Genomic DNA, 8,873 nt, shown 5'->3' with positions numbered 1-8,873 from the left:
TTGTCTGTGAAGAGACAATTGAGATCTAAAACATAATGTTCCTAAGCGTAAATGGTGTCTACCTTCCCCTCATTTTAAAAACTTTCTCAAAACTCGAGTTATGATATGGCGGCCGATGAAAGTCTTTTTAAAAAACAATTTTATTCAAATTTACAATAATTATTTATAAAAAAAATATAAAATAAAATTACACAATTTTCAATAATAAAACTGTTCTACAAGATAATTGATATAAGAATGATTTAAAAATATATAATAATAATTAAAAAATTAAAATTATTATTAAAATTTAAATTGTACTGTGTGGCTACGGTACTCAAGAATATAACCACCCCCTCTCTTCCCGTGGGTGTCGTAAGAGGCGACTACGGGATAACACAGTTCCGCTTCCACCTTGGAACTTAAAAAGCCGACTGGTGGCGGGAGAGCCATCCAACTGCTGGCTTTGAAATACACAGGCCGAAGACGGACAGCAGCGTCTTCGGTGCGACAAAGCCAGTATTGCGGTCACCAACCCGCCTGCCCAGCGTGGTGACTATGGGCAAAACACATGAGTTCACGTTATTTTTGGCGTAAACTTGTGGAGGCCTATGTCCAGCAGTGGACTGTATAGGCTGTAATGATGAATAATTAAATTGTAAGACAATCAAATTGCTGAGCTCCTTATTCTATTGTTCCCGTATTGCATCCATTCTTTCTTCGTAAGCGGGACTCTTGTGTTACGGCATGATAACTCTCGTCACTATTTTTTCAGTCAAAATAATCTATACATATAATAAAATGGTAGGAAAGTCAAAACTGTACATTGAATATTTTTTTAAAAGAATACTTCAGGTGTGATCTATAATCGATACTGAAGCCAAAAATATAGTTTTTAGATTTTTTGTCTGTTGGTCTGTTTGTCTGTATGTATGTCCGGAATAAACTCAAAAAGTACTGCATGGATTTACTTCAAATTTGGCACGAATATTACTAAGAAGTTGGGTCAACATATAGACTACAAATTATCACGCGCATTTGAAGACGCATATTTGAATGTTGTTATTGTGTTAATAACCATGCTATAAGCTAGCTTCACACTATAAATACATTCTGTAGTATATTTAGTATCAGCATTGCACCCGTGCGAAGCCGGGGTGGGTCGCTAGTTGTAATATAAAAAAGATATAGACACACAGATAAATAGATTTTTGCCTTCCGTGTCAATCAGAGTGCCCTTCAATTTTACTTTTACAATAGCTTTAATGCAGAGAATCGAAGGTGATATTTTTATCATAAATACCTATCCACGACTTCGCAAATGTTATTCTCTCTCGTCAAGCCAATAAGATTTAGTTTAACCACCAGCATAGAAATTAATATATATTTAAAAGTTTCTAGTACATTTCTGGTTTCAATTTATTTAGATCTGATACAGAGGACCTTGCTATATTTATGGGACAGTGTCGAAAATATGTATTTTCAAAATAAAAACTAAAATTGAATTTTTTTAAGTAGGTTACAGTAACTGAAGCAGAAAGAAGAAAACATCCTGCTCAAAATCTGGAGGAGTCCGATCACAGTTAAATAATATGTTTATAAGCAGTGTTGTATTCTTGTAGTGAGTATGGTCACTAATTCTCCTAGAAATTTGAGGGTAGGGCGGCAACCCGCTTGCGATACTTCTGGTGTTCTATAAGCTACGGTAATAGCTTACGGGCGTATTATCAGGTGAGTCGTACACTTGTATGCCGAACTTTTTTTACGCTGGAAAATGCCTTTACGACTTGTTGTATATAAAGAAGGTTCACTAAGTAGCTAAACATTTAGACTTTTATCCTTAACGCATTACATGCTACTGTAACTCGTAGTACCTACAGGTAAATTCAAATTATGCCGAGTTACATTGAACTCATTTAACCGTTTTGACGTAATACATTCGCATCGGTCATGTACCAATATAAAAATATAAAAACCCCCACGACCCCCAGTATGATTTTCTCCGGTGTTGGGGCTCCGGAAATACAATACGCAAGCACAAACGCCCAGACCACGACAAATATCTATATGGCCAATACCAATGTCCTGAGCGGGGATCGAACCCGCAAACACCAGTCCAGCAGCCAGTGCTGTGACTGCTGCGCCAACACGTCGTCAATATATGGACTTGTTATTATATTGACACAGAAAAACAAACAAATACAAAGAAAAAAATTTAGCCACACAAACGCACAAACAAAAAAGAAAAAGTAGCTTTTTCTTCAGTCATTAAATATCTAATTTTCTAAAATATGTATTATATAGCGTTCTCCGAATTTTTCAAAATACCTTCAATCAGATTTGTACCTGTAATAGACTGACTTTGGCCGGCCTCATTTACCAACTGCTCAATACAATATTAAAAAATAAAGTTGTAGCTTCTACTGTAATTTATATGTCAGATAACTTCACAAATGATTTTCAAGTCAATAGTAAGCTAAAAAGCTTTTACAAAACTATACATAACTAGCTGACCTAGCCTGACTATGTTATGTATGTATATAGAAAACAGTCGAATAATATAGCATTTTTTTTTTGATAAATAATTTTATCTTTCATATGTATAAAATTTGGACGGTTGGACCGATTTTTATGAAATTTTGTGGTCATATAGGGTAGGTTAGGTAGGGTAGGTCAATAGGTTCAGCCCGAGTTCAGGGAATCGAACCCTTAACCCGCGGAACAGTAAGCAGGGCCACTACAAACTGCACCAACTGGCTAGTTAGTAAATACTTTTAAAACACCCGTTTCTAACGATACCATAAAAATATAATAACATTTGACATAACGCCGTTTCTAATAGAGAAATCAATAAATAACACAGAAAAACGAAATCCTGTCGCCCTTCTAAATTACCGACATATTTTGTCATAATTAAGCCGCGCTGTGGCGCTTATTTTTTTTTTTTTTACTTTTATGTACTAAGATTGATGCATTCGGCCCATTTAAGTTTGGTTAAGCGTGAGCTGAATGTAATATTTTTAGTGATATTTTTATTAATAATTATTATAGTAAGTAATTAAATTTTTAAAGAGAAAAACGAATAACATAATTATTGTTTTTAATTGGAACTTCAAAACATTTTTATTTTACAAATCTTATTTTTATTTTTTTTACATTGCTTCAGCATGTAATATCCCACTACTGGGCATAGGCCTCTTTCCCCATGTAGGAGAAGGATCAGAGCTTAATCCACCACGCTGCTCCAATGCGGTTTGGCGGATATATTCCCTACTATGAGTAACGATAGCCATCAGGTGTACATGATAACAACCGGGAAGGACAGCTTAACGTGCTCTCCGAGGCACGGTGGGGAGACCCACAAGGACTGCACAAACACCTATACCATTGTTTATTATTATTTATTATATTTATTATTTATTTCTATACGTTTATGTAAATATTTCGAACTACTGTTGCCAAAGGGAATTTTTACTTTATTTTTCTTCAAAGTCAATGAACTATAAATATAAATACCTACGGCAGCATGTATTAAAAAAGTTAAAAGTCAGCACTAATTACTTTTACTTAAATGCAAGTAAGTGCAGTAAAAATAATATTTACCTGTAGTCTTTTATTGTTTATTTGATAAAAGTAAAACAAAAAGGTTATCCTACACTAATAGCTACTAACTACTAATACTAATAACTATAATACAAAATTAGTAACTACTCTACCTAAACTATATTTTAAATTATCTGACCAGGCGATCGATCGTCTTGGCGTAATTTTGTTTTTCTTTTTGTGAAGACATAATTATCGTTTTATTTATTTTGTATTTTAGAGAATACTTTCCTGACGTTAACAAACTTAAAAAAGAATTATCCAATTTGCAGATGTTTAGCACTTACATTCCTATATATTACGATAAATAATTTTAATTTTTTTAACCGACTTCAAAAAAACTTTCTTAATTCGGTCGAATTAATTCCGCTCAAATAACGCCTATTTTTTTCGTTTATCTACGTTGTATTACTTGTCGATGTAATCGAACAAACGCAATTATTATCAATTATTACTTACTATTATTACTTATTAAAACACAATTATTAATAATTTAAAATTATTTAATTACAAAAAAAATGTTTACAAAAAATTGTTTTCCATCATCTACACGGAATTCTAAAATTATGAGTATTCGACAATTCCACATCGTTTCCGCATATTTGACTGTGGCACGCAAACTTTAAACTCATCAAATTGCTTCGGTATGCGCGGATGGATGCAATAATTTACACGTGTAGGGGCTGCACTAGTTTGTCTCTTTTTTTCTTTAATTAGTGCACGGCATGGTGCCATTTTAGTTTAATTGTTTATGTTTAGCGTCTAAAAATATAGTAAAGTAGTTACTCTACTGTTTTAAATTTATTATTATTTATTATTATTATTATAACTGAGGTAGGGCACAGCAGGAATTTCCTGCTCAAAATATGGAGCAGCCCCACTGGGGTAGTACCTCGATCTTACAGAAGATCACAGCAAAATAATACTGTTTTCAAGCAGTATTGTGTTCCTGTTGGTGACTAAGGTGACCAGAGCTCCTGGGGGATTGGGGATTAGGTCGGCAACGCGCTTGCGATGTTTCTGGTGTTGCAGGTGTCTATAAGCTACGGTAATCGCTTACCATCAGGTGAGACGTGCGCTTGTTTGCCGACCTATTGACATAAAAAAAAATTGTTGTTGTAATTAAATTAGTTGGTAACGTTAACAGCTAGATACTAAACTAAGATCAATTTACTGGTTGACCTAAATCATGTTTGTCGCGTGAAAATAAGTTGGCTATCTACAAGGCATACTGAAAACCAGGATAGCTAAATATTGTGAAAAGTGCCAGATAAAGATAGCAATACATGTCAACGAACTTATGTCCAAACTAGAGGGCACAGGAAGTGTAACATTTTTTTAGCTGAAGCGGCATAGTGTACCCAGTACCTAAATTGGCCGAGAAGTTCGACAGTTATGACAGGTATCCCCACAAATTCCTTCTGCATACCCCCTATAAAGTCACAGTAACAGTAACGTTATTTAAAAAAAAAACTATGTGACATTGGCGAAATCATCTGTGCTCATTTGGCACTATTGAAAGCCATTTTAACAAGAAGAAGGATAAAAAATTAACAGTTATAATATTAAAATTACCATTTACATCGATTACATTTAGTGCCTAAAAGTAGGTACATTACATATTTTTAAACAGAAAGTACTTACCTATAGATTTCGTGTAAATTTTATATTCCAAACTAAACTAAACATAATTAAAATGTAACGTAAGGATGTGAGTTATATGATTTAATTTAAAGTTTATTTCTATTCTGGAATATTTTAGTAGAAATTAACATACGTGTTTTTTTTTTTTTTTTTGAGATTAGTCGGAAATATTTTTATATGAATTTATTTACGGCCAGTCTCAATAAACAATCGGTTTCTGATTCTCCTGACGAGTGCAAATTCTGTGAAAAATTTCGAATGGATTTTATGTGATTGCTAGCTGTGCCCGCGACTTTCTCCGCGTGGTATTTAAAAAAAATATTGTTCAGTTCGCAGAGTTAGAAAATAAATAAATTTCTCAAATAAAAGTAGCCTAAGTTACTCCTTATTACATCAGCTATCTGCCAGTGAAAGTCTCGTCAAAATCGGTCTAGCCGTTTAAGAGGTTAGCCGGAATAAACAGACAGACAGACAAATTGTAAAAAATGTCATATTGGTTTATGTACCGTGTATACATCCATATGCGCTTAGTAAAAAACGGTTATTTTAATATTACAAACAGACACTCCAATTTAATTTATTTGTATAGATATAGATGTTGTTTCTAGTATAGTAATAGTACCTAAGGTCACCATATAAGACTATACTTAAATATTAAAAACAACATTAAAATGTCATATTATTTTTACTAGTGGAAATTCGAACATTATTAATTTAAATTATAAGTTTAAACATAATTAAGGTTCTGTTATCAAAGACTACATTTCTATTATAATAAAATATATAAGAGTATATATGCGTGTGTGTGTTAATTACATGGTGATTGTGTGTATGTTTTTTTATTTATTTAATGTATTTTTATGGATCATTAAAAAAAAAATATTAGCATTTTGCACTCCTTGTCTATATAAACTGTAGGTAAGTGTGCGAAATTTCCTACTCCGCCGTCCGCGCAATTTCGTAAAAAGGAGTATAAAGTTTTTGTTTCATGTATTAATATATAGATAATGAAACATATTTTTTTCAAAAGAATAACAGTGGAATCAATATTGCTGCTTCTTCCTTACAGAATCTACGTTCCGTTTATTTATTTATTTAAAACACGATTCGATAACTTTTGAATTTTCTTAGGACATCATATCGTTCGAAACATTTGTTTCTATAACCCTTAGCTATATATGTTCTATTGATTAATTTTAAAAATATAATGTGTTAAAATAGACTATTTATTTATTTATTTATTTTCATAAAGGTACTTCAACGACTTCATAATCATTCATCACTTCAGCCTATCGCAGTGCACTGGTGGACATAGGCCTCCACAATTTCGCGTCAAAAATGGCGTGAACTCATGTGTGTTGCTCATAATCGCCACGCTGGGTGAGGCTGGGTGGTGACAACAGGGCTAGCTTTGTGGCACCGAAGACGCAGCTGCCCGTCTTCGACTCGTCGTCGGCTTTTTAAGTTCCAAAGTGGTAGTGGAATTCTGTTTGTTACTATGTCTTAGTCGCCCCTTACAACTGCCACGAGAAGAGAGGAGGGGCTATATTCTTTACTTCCGTAGCCACATAGCTTAAACGACTTATACTATTAATAATATAGAGTACAAACATTTAGAAAAACAGTTTACGGTGAACTTGTCACTTACAGAAGCACCCACTTAGCTGAAAATCCCAAAAAATAAACGATAATTTTTCGGAAAGTTATTGTAAACTATTGTGTGTTTGAAACACGGATTCATCCAGGAGTGGGATGTTACAGTTAAAATAAGAAAAACATTGCGCCTATTGGATTTATCGTAGCAAATCTGTCGTATTTAATACTAAGTCAAATAAGCTGTCAGGAGCTTTTAATATATTTCCTTCTCATATAAAGGGCAATGAATATCTATATCTATACAAATATTTAAATTGGAGTGTCTGTTTGTAATATCAAAATAACCGCTTTTTACTGAATACATAAATATAGATATTTGGGTGTGCGATGGCATAGTGTGCTGGTGAAGTTCCTCGCTCATTATCACAAAGGGAGGATCCTCCGACCAGACGGGTATTATGTATGGTGGGCTACTGCCCCCAACGGTTGTTGTCAGGTTCTTGTATATATACTCAATCACTCTGATAACTTTGAAAGGGCGATATAGGATACGTCAGTTTTCTCTAGTTTGTATGTCGCGAGATAGATGTCGCTACATCACTCCCCGCCGGAACTAGAGGTCGATAGCAGGTTGAGATAACAAATTTATTACAAAGATGATGATACGCCTTACCTTCAGACTTCAGGCACTCTCTAACTTATTTCGTAGAAGACAAAAATGCCTCACTTATTCTATTACTTTAATATTTGCACTTTAGATTACTTTGAATCTAGTCACTGATGAGCATCTATCCATCAGTGTTAATAAAAAGTAACAAATGTAACGAACGTGTGAAATTTACAACACTGAAGCATCCATAAAACACCAAAACCTTGAATAACTTTAACCGCTTAAGCAGCGCACGCAATGGAAGCTCTCGAAAAGATTTTTTTTCCCGTTTCATAACATTTCTTATTAATGCTCAGCTCCTACTTGTCATGACGTAAGTTTATGTAGCCTATATCCTTCCTCAGTAAGTGGTTTATCCAACAAAAAATAATTTTTCAATTAAAACCAGTAGCTCTTGAGATTAACGCGCTTAAACAAACAAGCAGACTCTTCCGCTTTATGATATATGGATAAATATTAGATATTTATAAAATGCTAAATATGCCTTTATAAAGAAATATACTTCAGTTTTTAAACAAAAAAGAATGTCTTAATTTTTCTATCCTCGACTGTCAGCACTTTATTTACCTAGTTTTTGATAAACATTATTCTCTATTTAGGCTTTAGCTACCCTTAATTTGATTTCAATTAGGGGTATATAATTAATAGTTCTTGAAACTTTTACTTTATTTTGTTCTGACATATTATTTGCTAACTAGTACAATAAAGAATACTATGTGTAGCTATGAAATATTGGTTAAAGATAAACATTTTTTTAATATCATATCAAAAATCGACCGTTCCAGCGGGGAACTAACCTGCATCTGCGACTGACCGTTTCGGTGCTCTAGCCGATTGAGCTATGGAACGATGTATCCGCTAGATCGAAATTTCTGATATGATAATTTTATGTTCGGTCTAAGCGACTGTAGCGCCGTCTATAGTGAGTTCTTTAGAGAAACCCGTAACTATTCAAAGCTTCACATTACAATGAAAATCTTTGACAGGAGTCGACACCATGCTATTTTTTATTTTATTTTAAGGAAATTCTAAACATTTTTTAATATCATATAAAAAAATCTACCGTTTCAGCAGGGATCGAACCTGCATCTCCGACTGACCGTATCGGTGCTCTAACCAATGCTATGGAACGATCTATCTGCTAGATCGAAATTTCTGATATGATGGTTTTATATTCAGTCTAAGCGAGCGTTCTAATAAAATCGTACAAATTGGTAAAAGATAAATAATATGACGTGGATTTTTATACCAAAAGAATCTACAGATATAAAACCTCAGCTACAAATTATATAATGTAGATTTGAATGGAATTAATAAGATGCTATAAACTTTCTATAAATAAAATTAACTTTAAATTAACTATTTTTTTTAAAATAACGAA

Source organism: Melitaea cinxia, chromosome 29 (assembly GCF_905220565.1).
Source record: "Melitaea cinxia chromosome 29, ilMelCinx1.1, whole genome shotgun sequence".
Lineage (NCBI taxonomy): Eukaryota > Metazoa > Arthropoda > Insecta > Lepidoptera > Nymphalidae > Melitaea > Melitaea cinxia.
Note: the sequence above shows the minus strand (reverse complement) of the source record.